Genomic DNA, 16,134 nt, shown 5'->3' with positions numbered 1-16,134 from the left:
CATCTGGGGAACATAAAGTAACAAAATAGGATACTAACACCCAAGAGTGGCCGAGATTAGTACCAGGAATTTTGCTCCATGTCTTGGAGGCCAGCCACACATGCTAGGGGAAAAGGGAGCTCAGATAGAGAAGGGAGCACCAAATAAAGTGTGTTGGGAGGATCCTCCCAGGATGGGAGAAGCATGCTGAAAGTAGACTATAGACCAAACATGATTGCCACTCAATGCCTCTTTTGCAAACCACAACATCCAAAAGCAGAGAGAAAACAAAAGGGATTTCCCTGCCACAGAGGCAGGATGGGATGGGGGGGATGGGGGGTGGGAGGGATACTGAGACCCGTGGTGGTGGAAAATGGGCACTGGTGGAGGGATGGGTGCTTGATCATTGTATAACTGAAACCCAAGCACAAAAATTTATAAGTCTACAACTGTACTTCATGGTGTTTCACTAATAAAAATTCAGAAAAAAAAAAAAAGATCGCGTGACTGCCCACCTACGAGATGATCAGACTTCTTTGTCAAGACCCTGAATGATCAGTTTGAGGCTCTTCGTGTTCCTAGAACAAGCAGACACCATTGGGCTACACTAGCACGTGACAGGGGTCAAATGGAGACGTTACTGGTGCCTGCTCGAGCAAATCGATGAGTAATGGGATGTCAAGTGATCAAGTGAGGAATCTCCTCATGCTGGCTGTTGGCCACCTGACAGTGCTGTCACAGGACCATTAGCTGCACAGTATCAACCCTGTCCTTAATAAAAGTGATGAACTTATTTAGTATGTAGGGGCCAAAGGTTAGAATAAGAAACAATGTAAGAAATAAGAAATAAATAAGAAATAAATAGATAAATAAGAAACCTTCCTGGGCCTCACACTTCTTGCGTTTTATCAACCCCTCCTTGAGCTTGGCCATCAACTCTCTTTTTTTTTTTTTTTTTTGCTTTTTTGGGTCACACCCGGCGTTGCACAGGGGTTACTCCTGACTCTGCACTCAGGAGTTACTCCTGGCGGTGCTCAGGGGACCATATGGGATTCTGGGAATCAAACCTGGGTTGGCTGTGTGCAAGGCAAATGCCCTACCTGCTGTGCTATCTCTCCAGCCCCAGGCCATCGACTCTCTTACCATGGCATAAAAGCAGCACTCCTCTTCCATGCCGCACACGGTCCTCCTTATTGCAAGAACACAAGGTTGAGGTCTCACCTGTTTTGGAGGACAGCCCCCGACAGGGAAGTTAAGGACTCCTCCAGATGTGATAGAAGCCTCCATCCTCTTGATATCTTCATCAGTAGCTGCCCTCAGGATGGATAACCCTTGGTGGTGTATAGCCAGGGAGTCTGCCCCAGTTCCGGCCCTGCAACTCCTAGCACAAAGTGGCCAGAGTGATGGTAGAGACGGGCTCTCTCTCATGCCTGGTTCTCATGAGTCTCCCAGTGCTCCCAGTGATTGTACATGGTTTTCTCAGGGTGGTACATAACTTTAGGGAACACAGCAACCAAAATACAATATTTTTTGAGGGGGAGGGGGTCACACCCGGCAATGCTCAGGGGTTCCTCCTGGCTCTGCACTCAGGAATTACTCCTGGTGGTACTTGGGGGACCCTATGGGATGCCGGGGATAGAACCCAGGTTGGCCTCATGCAAGGCAAGTGCCCTACTACTGCTCCAGCCCCACAATATTCTTTAGATGCATTGAACACTTCGAGCTTAGGCAGGTGGTGAAGTCTATTCTCTTTTTTTTTTTTCTTTTTGGGTCACACCCGGCGATGCTCAGGGGTTACTCCTGGCTCTTCACTCAGGAATTACTCCTGGCGATGCTCGGGGGACCCTTTGGGATGCTGGGAGTCGAACCTGGGTTTGTTGCATGCAAGGCAAACACCTTACCTGCTGTGCTATCGCTCCAGCCCCGAAGCCTATTATTGAGTAAATCTACCACCACCCCCCCCCCCCCCCCGTTTGAAGGAATTGCTCAGGAGCTGTTTGTATGGTTGAGGTGACTAGTAATGGCACACAATTTTTGCCTGGCCGTGGGAACTTTCCCCAAACATTCCCTTTCCTGAGATGGCCTGCATAGTGAGGCCCACCTACCTTTCTTCCCAGTTATATTGGGGTGGGTTCTTTTCTGAGGAAATATTAAATGTAATATTCAGGCCGATGGCTTCAAACAAGGAAGATAACAACATAAGGCCCTTTCCAGTGAGGTTCTAGGGTTCTACTGTTAACCCTCTGGACCCACACCCAGTCCCCGGGTTCAAATCCTGAGTGGGAACCTCCTGGCAGCTCTGCTTGTCTGGTCCCAGTATAGTTCCCTAATAGCTGGCAGTATGTCCTGGTGGACGTCATGGAGAGCCGTTACGACTGCCAGGAGCTCTCCTGGTTTCGCCCAGGGAATGGCTGGGGGCCTGTAGGAAACAAGGGTGGGGGAGATCCATATAAGATTTCAAAAGGGGTTAACTTTAACATGCAAGAAGTATTTTGGGCCTGAAAGAGGGCAAGAGGTAGGAGCACTAGGCTGGGATCAGCTAGGATGTGGGATGGGATCAGGGTGACAAGTTGACTTTCTCAGCTCCCCCTTTATAACAATACCTGTAGCACAATCTGTACCATTCAGGAGGACTGGAATTGTCAAATTAGGAAGGGGACAAGCAAGGGATGACGTGCAAGCAAGTCAAGTATTGTTGGGTCCCTGGTATAGAGGCTCTTCTAGCTGACCTGAGGTATAATCGCTGGGAGGCCACTCTATAGTTTTGGTTACAATAGGCTCAGTAGGTCCCTGAACAAACACATGTCCCAGCGCGGGCCATAACTGGCACAGATCAAGGTTAATTCTACCTGTCTCAGTATCAGAAAGTACCCAGTGCCAAAATTGGAGCACGTATGGAGCTCGCTCTGCAGCTGTCACTATGAACTTGGAGAAACAGAAAATAACTCATGCCCCTCCCATGGTTCCTTTAAGTCACTTTCTTCAGTCTTATCTTGAGGGGTCGTCCCCCATTGTCCGGACATGCCATTGGTCCATGTAATTCTGTCTCCAAGGTAGGAGGGAGGCAGCTTTTTCATGTGAAACATGGACCCAGGCTTTGATTCCATCCACCTTCGGAGCAATTGATATAGTCAGGATCACGGTATAAGGACCTCTCCACTGCGGTTTGTGGGTGACTGTCTGGTGCCACCCGACCCAGACCAGATCTCCCAGTGATGATGAGGAGGAGTACGGATGAGGAGTTACTAGTTCCCCTTCACTCTGGTGGTGTGCTCCAAGTCCCACATGGAGCTGAGCCTTGATACCTATAAGGCAAATAATGACTGGAGAAGAGAGAAATCATTCATTCTGGCCTACACTTCCTTTATCAAGGCTAAGTTGGAGCAGTGGCAGTTGACCAAAAAGAATTTCAAAGGGTGCAGCTGGAGCAATAGCACAGCAGGTAGGGTGTTTGCCTTGCAAACAATGCTGGATTCCCAGCATCCCATATGGTCCCCCAAGCACTGCCAGGAGTAATTCCTGAGTGCATGAGCCAGGAGTAACCCCTGAGCATCACTGGGTATGACCCAAAAAGAAAAAAACAAATTTCAAAGGGAGCAGAATTTCTACCTACATCATATTCCCGTAGAGATTTCATCACCTTAAATCTTTAAAGGGAAAATGATCAAAATTTCGTTTTCTGGATCTGCTTCCTGCTGACACAGGGGCACTGACCCTGCCAGTACAAGGGGTGAAATCTCAAGCTAAACTTTCTTCCTTCTTACTGCCCTGTTCAATTCTTTCAATAATATTTAACTGCATCAGTCCAGGGGTAAGTAATTCTAACTTTCCTTTGGAAACTTTGCTCCAATGTCCATTTTTCCTCTTCTGCAGAGTGTTCTGGCTTAGAGGACAATATTTTCTAAATGGGGTATTAATCCCATGAAGGAATAAGAATCAAGAACTGTTAAAAAAAATCTCTGTTCTCTCCAAATGACTTTATGTATGAACAATAATGAATACTTAGAGCCAGTTTAAATGTCCACTCTAAGTATTTTAGCCAATTGACAGGCTGGGGGAAAGCAGTTGATCCTGCACTTTAAGCTGAAGTCTCCCCTTTGGTAAAGCTCTGGCTTCCGCTTTTCTGGCCAGACTGGTGACAGCATATACAACATTGACTGTCTTTGTAGACTAGACAGATTACTTACTGAATTACCAATTATTCAATCACCTTTGTATAACTAGAATCTGATTTTCACAAAGGTGGCTAATTACAGAAACATGATTTTCTTTCCTCCTCCATTTTAAATTTGCCAGACAACTTAACAAACCTGGCTTGTTCTTTTGAAACATTAAGATTACCTCCATTTGGGGGGCTGGAGAGATAACACAGCAGGTAGGGCATTTGCCTTGCACGCGCCCGAACCGGGTTTGATTCCCAGCATCCCATATGGCCCCCTGAGCACCACCAGGAGTAACTGCTGAGTGCAGAGCCAGGATTAACCCCTGTGCATTGCCGGGTGTGACCCAAAAAAAGAGATTTACTCCATTTGGGGTACCCAGTTATTTACTGAAAAGTCCTAGGGACTGGTCAAAGACAAGGCAGGAGACACACCAATAACGGCATTTAATGTTTTACCTCACGTCAGGGCTACCCTAGGCTCAGCCACAAGATATGAAGTTCAGGTCCCACGCTGAGAAGGTAGAGCCTTCAGGTTGAACTGGATGTGGCCTCAGGCCTCTCACCCTTCATAGGACTGTCTTGACAGTCAGGAGTCCATCCCATCCCTTCTTCAGACCTGGGAGAGATCCCGACTTCCAGTTTTTGGACACTGAGGATGTGGACCAGGCTGACCATTGTGATTCCCAGCTTCCTCACTTTCCATGGCCCAGACGGTGCCCAGTCCTTCCTTGAGCTGGCCTGCCTTCCGGGTCTGCCTGAGGTCTGTAAGGTACTTGAAACAATAACTGTTAGATACCTGCTCTATCATTTAGACCAATCCCCTGTCTTTCCTGGAAGAGGGCTTCTGGGGTCCCATAGTTGGTTTTCCTATCTGCACCAGGGGTAGGTCCTATTCCAGAGAGGAAAGATTTTTATCTGGGTTTATTCAAACAAACATAGAGCCATGAAGCATTAAAAAAATAAAAGAACATGCTGAAGGTACAAAGAGGAGAAGAGCAAATATTTCACCTTACTCACAATGAGATGTACTTGTTTGTTATGGGTTGTATCTAAAGGAGAATTAAGTCCTGTAGAGACAGAATATATAGTTTAACTAACTCATTTAGTTCCATGGTGAAAACCTTGATTTCCAATTGTCTTAGAGAATTGTAATAGGAATCTGGATACTAGAACAATTCTGAAGATATAATTTAAAGAGTTCTTGTAACAATATAGTTTGATCACAGTTTCTTTCTTACAACACTACCTGAAACCTACACTTTTCTTTCCATTCATTCTGTCCTGTTCTTCAAAACCATTTTCACTCTAACAGGATTCCTTTCCTGTGGGAAACTGGCCCTTTATCTGACCAAGGGCCTACGTGCCTGTGCTATGTATGGTTATCTTGGCCTACGTGACCCTGAACAAATGGGTCCTGACTTGCGCAAATCTGATACTGCGTCTGCTCTGACCACAGCCTATCCATATCCTGAGCTATGTATGGTTATCTAAAAGAAAACATTTGTCACAGCTAGCCCAAGAATAAGAAGTAACTGACACTGACTAACCAAGCATATGAAACATGTAGACTTTTTAACTCTCCTAACCATATATAATATGACCTAGTGATGTAATTGCCTTCTGTGATGTAAGCATAGGTTCCTGCGTTGCAAAGTATATAATACCCCTGCTTCCCTGCATTAAGTCCTGTCCTGTCCTGTCCTATCCTTTCTGATGTCCTGTCTGCTCTGTCCTGTCCCTTTTTCTCTCTGTTTCTAAAGTGCATTATGTCTCTTGTGTCTTGTGTTCATTCGGCTGGTCTCTCCTTGCACCTATGGACCCTAGGGCCACCTCCGTGGGCCGGAGGAGTGGTCTGGCGGGGCCCCCCTGCAACTGGCGCCCATGCGGGGCGGTGTCTGGGAGATGACCTCCGAACTCCCCTTCAGGAAGCGGTGGCCGTCGGGACGCACGGAAAGATAAGTGCATGCCTAATCTGGAAATCCCTGTCTCGTTCAAGGCCAAGAGGGTAGAGATCCCTGTCTCATTCGAGGCTGAGAGGGTACAAGCCCCCGTCTCGTGATCGAGGCCGAGAGGGCAGCATCAGGGGAGAATCGAGTGTTCAGTCTCATAGTAGGTGTATGAGATGGTCACTGGGTGGGATAAGGCCCCCCCACGCCCCTTTGTCGTGTCATCTGTGGAATGTGTGTGAGTAAATGAGCGGTCAGAGGCGTCCTCGCCTCTGATTCGAGTCTGTAGTTCCACGGCTGGGCTCCCTTAAGGTCCCCGAAAGCCTACGGAATCCAAATGGGCTGTCTGCGATTCCACGGGAAACATATGGTCTATGATGGTGCTGACTTAGACGTCAGCCACAAGTCACCTTTGGCTGATCCACTACGGCTAAGTTTCCCACTGGTCAGACAAGCACCTGAGTGGGGCCCCTTTGTTGGGGCCCTGTGTCTCGCATCTGTTCCTCCCGGGTATTCACGCGGGGGACAGCCTTCCAGTGACCCATCTATGTCGCGTCTTCTTTCTCTTTCATGTGATTGTCCTTTTTTTCTCCTCTGTAGTTTTCTCTTTTTCCCTCTTTTGTTCACTCTTGTCCCTTGGTCTGCCGTCAGCAGTCATGGGGCAGACCCTGACTAAGAGGGAATTGTTTAAGACTTCCCTTAAACATTGCAGGAGTCAAGGTAAAGAAAAAGGACCTTGTCGATTTCTTCTTTCGATTTCTTCTTTCTTCTTAAAAATGTGTGTATAAGAAATGCTGGGGCCGTGTGGGAGACTAAAATCCCCGCCCCAACGTTTTCCTACTGGAACCTTATCAATGAACGCTGGGGCAGTGTGGGAGATTGTCTTAAATCCCCCGTCTCAGCCTTTTCCTACTGGCAATGAGACTTTGAGACCTTCTTAAAGGGCTACATCCCCTCTGCTCCACAGTCCCACGGCCCTTCTCGGCCTCCCTCTATCCCCTCCCCCCCATCAGCCTGATTTTGTTTTGGGTTGCCCAGTTATTGGGCCAATCTCTCTCCCTCTCACTTTCTCAGTCACTTTCTCCACTCTTTACCCCCATTTCCCTTTTCTGGCAGTTCCTCCCTGCGGGCACAGGTTGAGCACTTAAAAGCCTCTCGGTGCTCGCCGCTAGAAGTCTCCCGTGACATGATGAGGGGGTCACAGCCGCGATTCCCAGAATAAAATCATGTCCCCCGCAGAAGAAAAAAACTGTGCCTCGTTAGGTACTTGTAAGCCAAGCACATCCACGCCCTCACATTTGAAAATGCTGCCTTTCTCTTTTCCCTCTCCCTCCCTTAGTAACTCTCCCCTTATGAGCCGCCACAGGAATGCAGGTGTCCTGAGCTGTAAATCACAGGGGAGCTTGGTAGACATAGAAGATAAACCAGATGTCTGAGTTATGAGACACCTGCTAGTCACAATGCCCATGATTGGGAGGACATATTCACTGGGTTCTCATCTGTTCTGGAAAACCTAGCTCCAGGAGAAGACTTGGAAGAACTGAACCCCCCCCCCCCACCCCAGGTGAAAATCACGTGCACGCCCTTTGGTCAAATTCGAGAATCCCAGTGTGACTGTGGTGAGTGCTGTGCGCACCAGTGTGAGAGGAGGACCGACTGGTCCGAACGAGTGTAGGAGTGTGATCTGTGCGTGTGTCCTTAGTGTGTGTATTGTCTTATTATCGTTCTTCTAGTTCTGTTTATTAAGATTGTTTAACATGGGTCAGAATCGATCGACCCCCAAAGCTTTAATTCTTGATCACTTCTCTTGTTGGGATCGGGAGTTCCCTAGCCCTGGGAGGCGCGGAGAGACCAGATAGACACAATTCCTGCAGGAGTAAAAACGGGGTTTATTTAGACCAGCATGCTGGGGCTCCGCAGCATACCCCAAAAACGGGCAGTGGCTGAGAGCCCCGAACTTCTTCAAAGGGGATCTTATATAGGCCTTCACTGGCCGTTACAGCAAAGCCCGCACATTTCATAGCCAATAGATTTGTAACAACATATACTTTCTTAACCAATCCATTTAAAAGTACCTCACTCCTTAGCCTATAGATTCAAAGATCAGCATTTATGTACATCGATTGTCAGCACATGCAAGGTTATAGCTGGAATCATTAAGCCTTAGGTAATCTCCCTTGACCATCCTCTTTTTGAGTTACCCAAGTCTGCAGGGTGCTTTAGTGAGACAATACATTCCAGGAAAGGGCAATTTCCCCCAACCACCCGCATCCTGAGTTATCCTTTACCCAAATCTGCAGGGTGCTTTACTGAGACAATACATTTCAGGGACAGTAAATACACCTGAATCCTGTCACACTTGGTTTAGAAAAGAAGTTATGCCCTGTTCACTTTCCAAGTCCCCTCTCCCCCAGGTGCAAAGCAGCCAAGCAGTTTTACAGAAAGCAATGTTGCAAGTTAGCTAAAGTACACAAAAATTTGATGCCGTAATATGGATTCTTTCACTCTGAGATCCACAGGAAAGCTCAGGATCTGGGCTTGAGGATCAAGAAAGGTAAGTTTGGCATTTATTGTTCATCAGAATGGCCTTCCTTTGGTATGGATTGGCCCCTACAAGTTTCCTTCTCACCAAACCTTGTGGCTCCAGTAAAAGAGGTAATCTGTGGAAAATCTGTGAAGGTATGCTCCCTTGGAAATCTCTAGGGGACATGGGGAAGGAATGTGATAACCTCTGTGTGAATGGTCTCTGCAAAGAGGCACCCCTCCTTTGTCTGTTTTGCATCACCATTTACTATGGGAGGGATGGGAGGAAAATCCACTCGTGAGAAAGACCCTGGGAAACTAAGGCAGACCAATTTCCAGGCATAAGATCCTTTTCCCCACCCAGTCTCAGTCTAACCAGATCAGCTAGAGGTCAATTGAAATGCTAATGAAGGCAGTTCAGATGTAAGGCAGAGAAAAATAAAGGGTAAAAGGCAGGTAGGAGGCCCGAGAAGAGCTGCAAGCCAGCGAAAAGTGAAAAGTGATCAGCGGGAAAGAGGCAGCAAGCTAAGAAAGGCAGAACTGTTTTTTTAAGGAGCAGAGTTTTTAAGACTATGGCACTAGGTCAGCAGGCACACAGCTATGGGTCTGCCCAACGCCAGGCCCTCCCAGGTGGAGACGGTCCATATCCAATGAGCCTCTGAGTAAAGGTCAATTTACAGGGGGTTAGAGTCCCCTTGGGAGAGGCCAAAGTGATAGACCTGGAGAAAAGTTTTGCCAAGGAACCATCCTTTTTCATAGATCATTGCTTGCAATTAGAAAAATATCCTAGGAGCTTCCAACTAGGTAGTTTAGATAAAGAGTATCTTGTTGACCTCTGTAACACCATGTGGCCTGAGTATAGTGGGGAAAGATAGCCAGTGAATGGCAGTTTGCATTACCAGATTATTTTGGAGTCAGATCTTTGCAGGTAACAAAAGAAATAGGAGTATCCGCCTCCTCCAGATGGAACCCCGGTGACCATGAACCTCTACAACCATAGCTCAGGTATGCGGGAGCCAGGACTTGGACTCTCACTTCAAACTGCCGGGACTGCCCCGGCTCCCAGGTAACCTCTGATTCCGGAAGTCATGCCAACAACCCACCCTCCAGCGCCATCTTTACAGCACACAGCCACAGAGAAGAAAGGCCGCTGGGCAGCTCCACAGCTCCTGGAGAATGCACCAGGTCCCAAAAAGAGCCGAGGTCACCGGGAAGTCCCAGATGGGGTAGGTGCCGCATCCCGCCTCCTCCGGATGGAACCCCGGTGACCATGAGCCTCTACAAGCATAGCTCGAGTATCCGGGAACCAGGACTTTTACTCCAAACCACGCGGCTTCTTACGTGGCTGTGCGACATCTCCCTATATGCAAGGTAATCAATGGAAAGTAAATCATCCAACGTTTCTCCCTGAAAACCAGGCTTAACTCTTACACAGGCCACAACACCCAATGGGAGAGAGAACAAAAGGGAATGCCCTGCCACAGAGGCAGGGTGGGATGGGGGATGGGGAGTGGGAGGGATACTGGGATCCGAGGTGGTGGGAAATGGTCATTGGTGGAGGGATGAGTATTCTAAATAAATAAATTAATAATAATAATAAAAGAAATAGTATCAAAGCAGTGGAGGCAGGAAAATGCAAGATCTTATGATTAACTGTTTGACATCAGAAACAAAGAAGTGTGTCACTAAGACAACCTATCCCCATATCTGATAAGAATCTCCCTGCCTCAGAATTAGCCTTGGCCAAAATATGGTAACATCTTTGTCATAGTTTATTTTGCCGGCTTATATCAACAAAGGTGCTTTCTTGACCCATTTTTAACAAGCAGGAGACTGGCTGGTCAGGCTGGGAAATGGGGAACAGTGTTCCCAATCGGCCGATAAAGTTTCTTCGCTCTGGGGATTGTCCCTTCCTTTCTCAGTCCATCAGTTTCTCCCTGTCATCTTTTGAAGGGTCAGATCGATCGATAGATCAACTGCAGATGTGTGCACATGTACGTGTGGTGTTTTAGTCAGTTCACTGTCTGTCTGTTTGTCTGTCTGTCTGTCTATGTGGAACACTCGAGTGTTGGAACCAGGCTGAAATCAGAAGTAGAAATTCTGAAGAAGTCAGTGATATGCAACCCAGTGATTTAAGAAATGCAGTTGTTTTTGGAACCTGTCAGACAAGGGTTAAACGAAGATTTCTTATCAGAAGGTTGAGCCTACAGAGAAAGCAGAATTCTCAATCTAAATTTCTTGTTGGAAGAACATTAATGATTATATGATTATTAACAGTTGAAGCGATAGCACAGTGGGTAGGGCGTTCGCCTTACAAACGGCCAACATGGCCGACCCGAGTTCGATTCCTCCGCCCCTCTCGGAGAGCCCGGCAAGCTACCGAGAGTATTCGATATGCCAGACACAGTAACAACAACAGTTGAAATCCTTTTTTTTTTTTAGAAACTCATTTATTTTATTTTCCGTCAACCTTATTTTCATTTCCTGTTTGAGCCTAGACAAACAGTTTAAGACCACTCGGTGGTGGTTCCAACCCACTCAGTGGCCTGAGCAGTAGGAGCTGCAGACCAGTCTTCTGTGGCAGGCTGAGCACTCCAATCTTCAGTAGGGAACTGCTGAATGGTCACAGAGGGCACCTGCACCCCTTCAGACCAGTCTGCAACCTCAGGCTGAGTCGTGGTGAACTCCGGAGCTGGGGCAGTCCATTCACCCTGGAATTCCTCCTTAGTCACGGCCTTCTCAGCAGCAGCCTGCTCTTCCTTTTCAATCTCCTCGGGATCTCTGTAGAAGTAGAGATCAGGCATGACCTCCCATGGGTGTTCATGGGAGATGGTGCCTCGCATGTGCAGAACCTCCCGGGCCAGCATCCACCACATGAGGACCACAGAGTGAGCTCCCTTGTTGTTGCAAGGGATGGCAATGTCCACATAGCACAAAGGAGAGTCTGTGTTACACAGAGCAATAGTAGGCAGGTTAACGTAAGAAGCCTCTGTGAGGGGCTGGTGGTCAGCCCTGGGATCAGTAACCACCAGACGTCTTGGCTCCCAGAAAGCCGCCTGGATTTAATTGGTGAAAGTTCCAGGAGTGAAGTGGCCAGCAATTGGAATGGCACCCATGGCAGCAGCGAACTTCAGCACGTTGGCCAGTATTCCTGGATGAGATCACACTGACATCAGCTGGGTTTTCAATGGCAACAATGGCACGAGCTGCCAGCAGAAGCTTCTCCCAGGTTCTCTTCAAATTTATGACATAGATGCCATCACTTTTCCTTTTGTAGATGTACTGTTCCATCTGGAAGTCCAGGTTGGCGCCACCTAAGTGGGTGCCTGCTGCAAGGAATTTGAGGACATCCTCCTCCTTCATCTGCAGGACATCGAGGGCTCCGGACATTGTGAAATTTCCCTTTAAGTTACGACGGGAATCGTGAACAATGCCCTATGGGTCCCTCGCTGGGCAGCGCGGAAAGGCAACAGTTGAAATCCTTTTGAACTTAAGAATCTGTGCTATCTAGAAGAGCTATGGAACTAGAACCTGAAACTAAAGTGAAATAAAGTTCAGAGAATGCAATCTTACAAGCCTCAGCCAATTGTAATGAGGAATTTAGCTGTTTTACGAACAACAGAGGTACAGAAGGCATCAAAATAAACAGTTTTCTTATGGTTACATAAACATTGACAGTCCAAGTGTTATTTTCTATAATAATATCAAAGTTTTGTAAAAACCCAAAAGGTTTTTTTTTTCCTGTGTCTAAAAGCATGTTTGAATTCTTGTGGAATTGTTAAAAGTATCTGGTGTAGAGAGCTCATGATTTTAAATAACTAAGGTATAAGAACTATTGAAATTAAGCCAAAGAAGGTTTTATCATGTTTTATAAAAATTGATTGTTCATAGGTCTTATGCTGTTATGTTAATGCATATATTTGTATCTGCATTGGATTAGAATATTTGACCTAAGAAATCTTGTGAGTTAAAATAACTATGACACATGAAAACAGGTTCAATAGCGCCCTATCCGCTGTGCTATTGCTCCAGCCCCCATTAAATTCCTTTTTTACCACAAATATATGTTTTGTTTTCTGAGTATACTTTATTCACAACACATTAAAAACTTTTTTTTCTTTTTGGGTCACACCCGGCGATGCTCAGGGGTTAATCCTGGCTCTGCACTCAGGAATTACTCCTAGCGGTGGTCGGGGGACCATATGGGATGCTGGGAATCGAACCCGGGTCAGCCACGTACAAGGCAAATGCCCTACCCGCTGTGCTATCGCTCCAGCCCAGAAAGCTTTGTTTATTAAAATGGTTTATTATAATGGCCCTGACGGACTGCTCCTGCCTCTGTGCTCAGAAGCTGCAGGCACTGCTGAGACTTGAACCAGGGCCGTCTGCACCGGGGCCAGAGCTGGCCTCCCAGGCCATCCTGGAGCAAGTGGGCATGTGGGAGAGGGAGGAGAGGCCGCCTGGTGCCCACATCCTGTGGACAGTGATTCTGGCCCGCACCTGGGGTGAGAGGATTGGAACTGGCCCCCAGGCCCCCCCCCCCCCAGAGCCGAGCAGAATGCCCGCCCTCAGGGACCCCAGCCTCAGGCACTCCTGGCTGCTGGAGGTGCGAGCAACTGAGTAGCTGGCAGAGTTTTGCACTGCTGAACACTCGTTTTGGGGTGAGAAAGCACATTTGCTCTGAGAGCATGATGCGAATGCCTGAGCCCACGTCAGCCACCCCGAGGAGGGGAGACTGTTCCCAGCCGGTGCCGGCCTGCTGTGTGTGAGGAACTGGCCCACACTTCCTCCCTTGGGGTCCGCTCACGCACATAGACCTCCATCGGTCCCCGCCCACATCTGGGTGGGACGATCTTGATCCTGTCGTTCTGACAGGCCGGTGCCATCCCACTAGGTTCTTGTGGGCCAGCGGCAGGCACAGTTGTCCAGTGGCGGAGAGCCACCTCTCCACAAGGAACAAAGAGATGGGGGACATGGATAGCTGGTCAGGATGGTCTGCTGAGTTCCAGAACCCAAGTAGCCTCTGTACCCAATCTGAGGGGTTGGAGGTACAGGACTGAAGTGAGTGATTGCAGAGGGAAAGCATTTCGGCAGAGGCAATTCTCTTGGGGAGATTAACTCAAGGAGATACTCTGTTTCCCAAAGGCTATCCTGAGAATTTCTCCCAGGCACAACAAACATTGTATTACTTTTATCTTTCCCTTGCTGCTAGTACTGTAGCACTGTAGCACTGTCCTACGTTGTTCATCGATTTGCTTGAGCGGGGCCCAATAATGTCTCCATTGTGAGACTTCTTGTTGCTGTGTTTGGCATATTGAATACATCATGGGTAGCTTGCCCAGCTCTCCGAGAGGGGTGGAGGAACCGAACCCAGCTCGACCAGGCCAGCTGCGCGAAGGCAAAATCCCTACCACTGTGCTATCGCTCCAGCTGCTAGTACATGTTAAACAATTAAGTTTGCTTCTTACTAATATTTGCAGTTATCTGGATAGACACAGTAAGAGATACAGATTTCAAAACTTGGTTCTCTGGGCTCCAAGGGAAAGGCCTCTGGGCTTCTACTGTAGATCCCAGACTAAGTCCTCAGGCCAGTTCAGCTTGTCCTTCCCAATGGGGGTCCTATCTCTTAAGTCATAATGGCTTGCATCAAGATCTTGATTTATGCTTCCTAGACTGTCCCATTGATGCTGGGGTAGCTTTGCTGCTTGCCCCGTGTCCATCGGTGGGACCCCTCTTTTCGGAGTGTTAGGAACTTCAGTTAGGAACTGAAGCCTGAGTCAAGTAATTATGACAGATGTCTCAGAGAGCCCAGCAAGCTACTGAGAGTATCTTGCCCTCACGGCAAAGCCTGGCAAGCTACCCGTTATGTATTCGATATGCCAAACACAGTAACAAGTGTCACAATGGAGACGTTACTGGGCCCGCTCGAGCAAATCGATGAACAACGGGAGAAGAGTGACAGTGACAGTGACAGTCCAGGGTAGATATATTGAAGAACCAATCAACTCCAAAATATTAGCAGCACAGCATCAACGGTCTTTCTGTGTTTAAGCAAAGAACATTGCTCTATAGTAAACTACGAAAGGTTAAAAGGGAAAGACAAAAAAGTAAGTGATTTACTAAAAAGTGAAGAGTCACCAGAAGATTTTACTTCATAAGTAACAAAGCCTACTTGGGGGATTTAGCTAATATAAGGAGAGGTAGAGCACAAAGCGAAGGTTAAAGAAAAACTCAAGGGGGCTGGGGTACCTGTGAGGACACTGCAAGCTTCTTTCAGGGGAGAAAAATGGGCAAGTGACTGATGATGCTAACACATTTAGGGTTAATATCCAAAAGATCCAGGACATTCAAAATAGATGAAACATTCGCAGTGTCCTCCCCAGCTTGTGAGCAGAACAGGGAGGGAGCCGTGTGTGGAGAGCGGAAGGGGGCCTTCGGAGGGCCCTGCTGGGTCTGGCCTGTGCTGCTGCAGGGGTGGGGGGTGGAGGGAGCCACACTTCCTGGGGAACAGGAGGGACTGGGACGCCTCATGGTTGCACTTGCCTTGTGCAAGGCTGTCATGCTCTGGTGAGGGCGTCGGTGCAGCCCAGGCCCTCTGCCCTGCGGCCCCCTGGCTCCCCCGAGTTCTGGGCTAGCCCCAAGGACACTCGAGCCTGATGTTCCATCAGCTCCGTTTATGGTGAATCGCATGTGCGGGTCTGGAGCAGCCCCCACCATGCCTCGCTCCCAACTCCTTCCCTGCTTGGCTCCACAGCTCATCCCTGCGACCAGGTGTGGCAGGCACTCCCCATGTGAGCTCCGCTGCAGAGCGGGCGTTGGCCAGCTCTCCAGTGGGACAGCGTGAGACAGAGTTGAGGGCTCTGCCGGCTCCCGTGAGAGCTCTGCAAGTCAGATCCTTCCAGAACGTGCAAGGGGTGGGGTGGGGTGGGGAGAGGGGTTTCCAGGTATCTTCCCAGCATCCACTGCCCCCTCCGGGCTGGCGCCTGCTTCTCGGGAGTTGCCCTTGTATGGCAGCCTCAGGCAGAGTCCCAGCCAGGGGGTCTGGCAGGAGCTGGCCAGGTGACACTGTTCTTGGGCATGGCAGCCCCACCCGCTCCTGGCAGCCTGCCGGTGAGGGTGCGCCTTCTGAGACAGCTGCATCTCTCGGCAGGCCGTGGGAATCCAGCCTCACTGCAGCTGCCCCTCACTCAGCCCCTCACCCTCCACCCCTCTGCACAGCCCTGGACTCTGGGCCCTGAACAGAGCACTCCACACCCCAAGGTGGTTTGAGCTTCGAGGCTGGCCTAGGGGAAGACCACCCCCCCCCCCAACAGGAGACTGAGGCTTAGCCCCATGGCTGGGGCCCTGGAGGGGCAGGTCCCCACTGGGCAGCCTCTGACCTTCCTTCCATGCGAGGATTTTCCCCAGGCAGCGGGCATCTGATCTACCCATTCCGGGTTTTGGGGAGCAACCCCACCCCTGGGTGCTGCCCCATGGCCTCAAGGGGCTGGCACTGGGTGGCCTTAGAGCCTGGCCTCGCTGGCT

The 16,134-nt window shown here is 48.9% G+C and overlaps 1 pseudogene; it reads right to left on the bottom strand.

The window, feature by feature from the left end:
• Positions 1–11,070: 11,070 nt before the first annotated feature.
• On the bottom strand, positions 11,071–12,074 carry LOC130033444 (40S ribosomal protein SA-like; annotated as a pseudogene).
• Between the last annotated feature and the right edge of the window lie 4,060 nt (positions 12,075–16,134).

Source organism: Sorex fumeus, unplaced genomic scaffold (genome assembly GCF_029834395.1).
Source record: "Sorex fumeus unplaced genomic scaffold, SorFum_2.1 ptg000054l, whole genome shotgun sequence".
In the NCBI taxonomy this organism is placed as follows: Eukaryota; Metazoa; Chordata; class Mammalia; order Eulipotyphla; family Soricidae; genus Sorex; species Sorex fumeus.
This window is presented reverse-complemented; position numbering and strand designations above follow the sequence as displayed.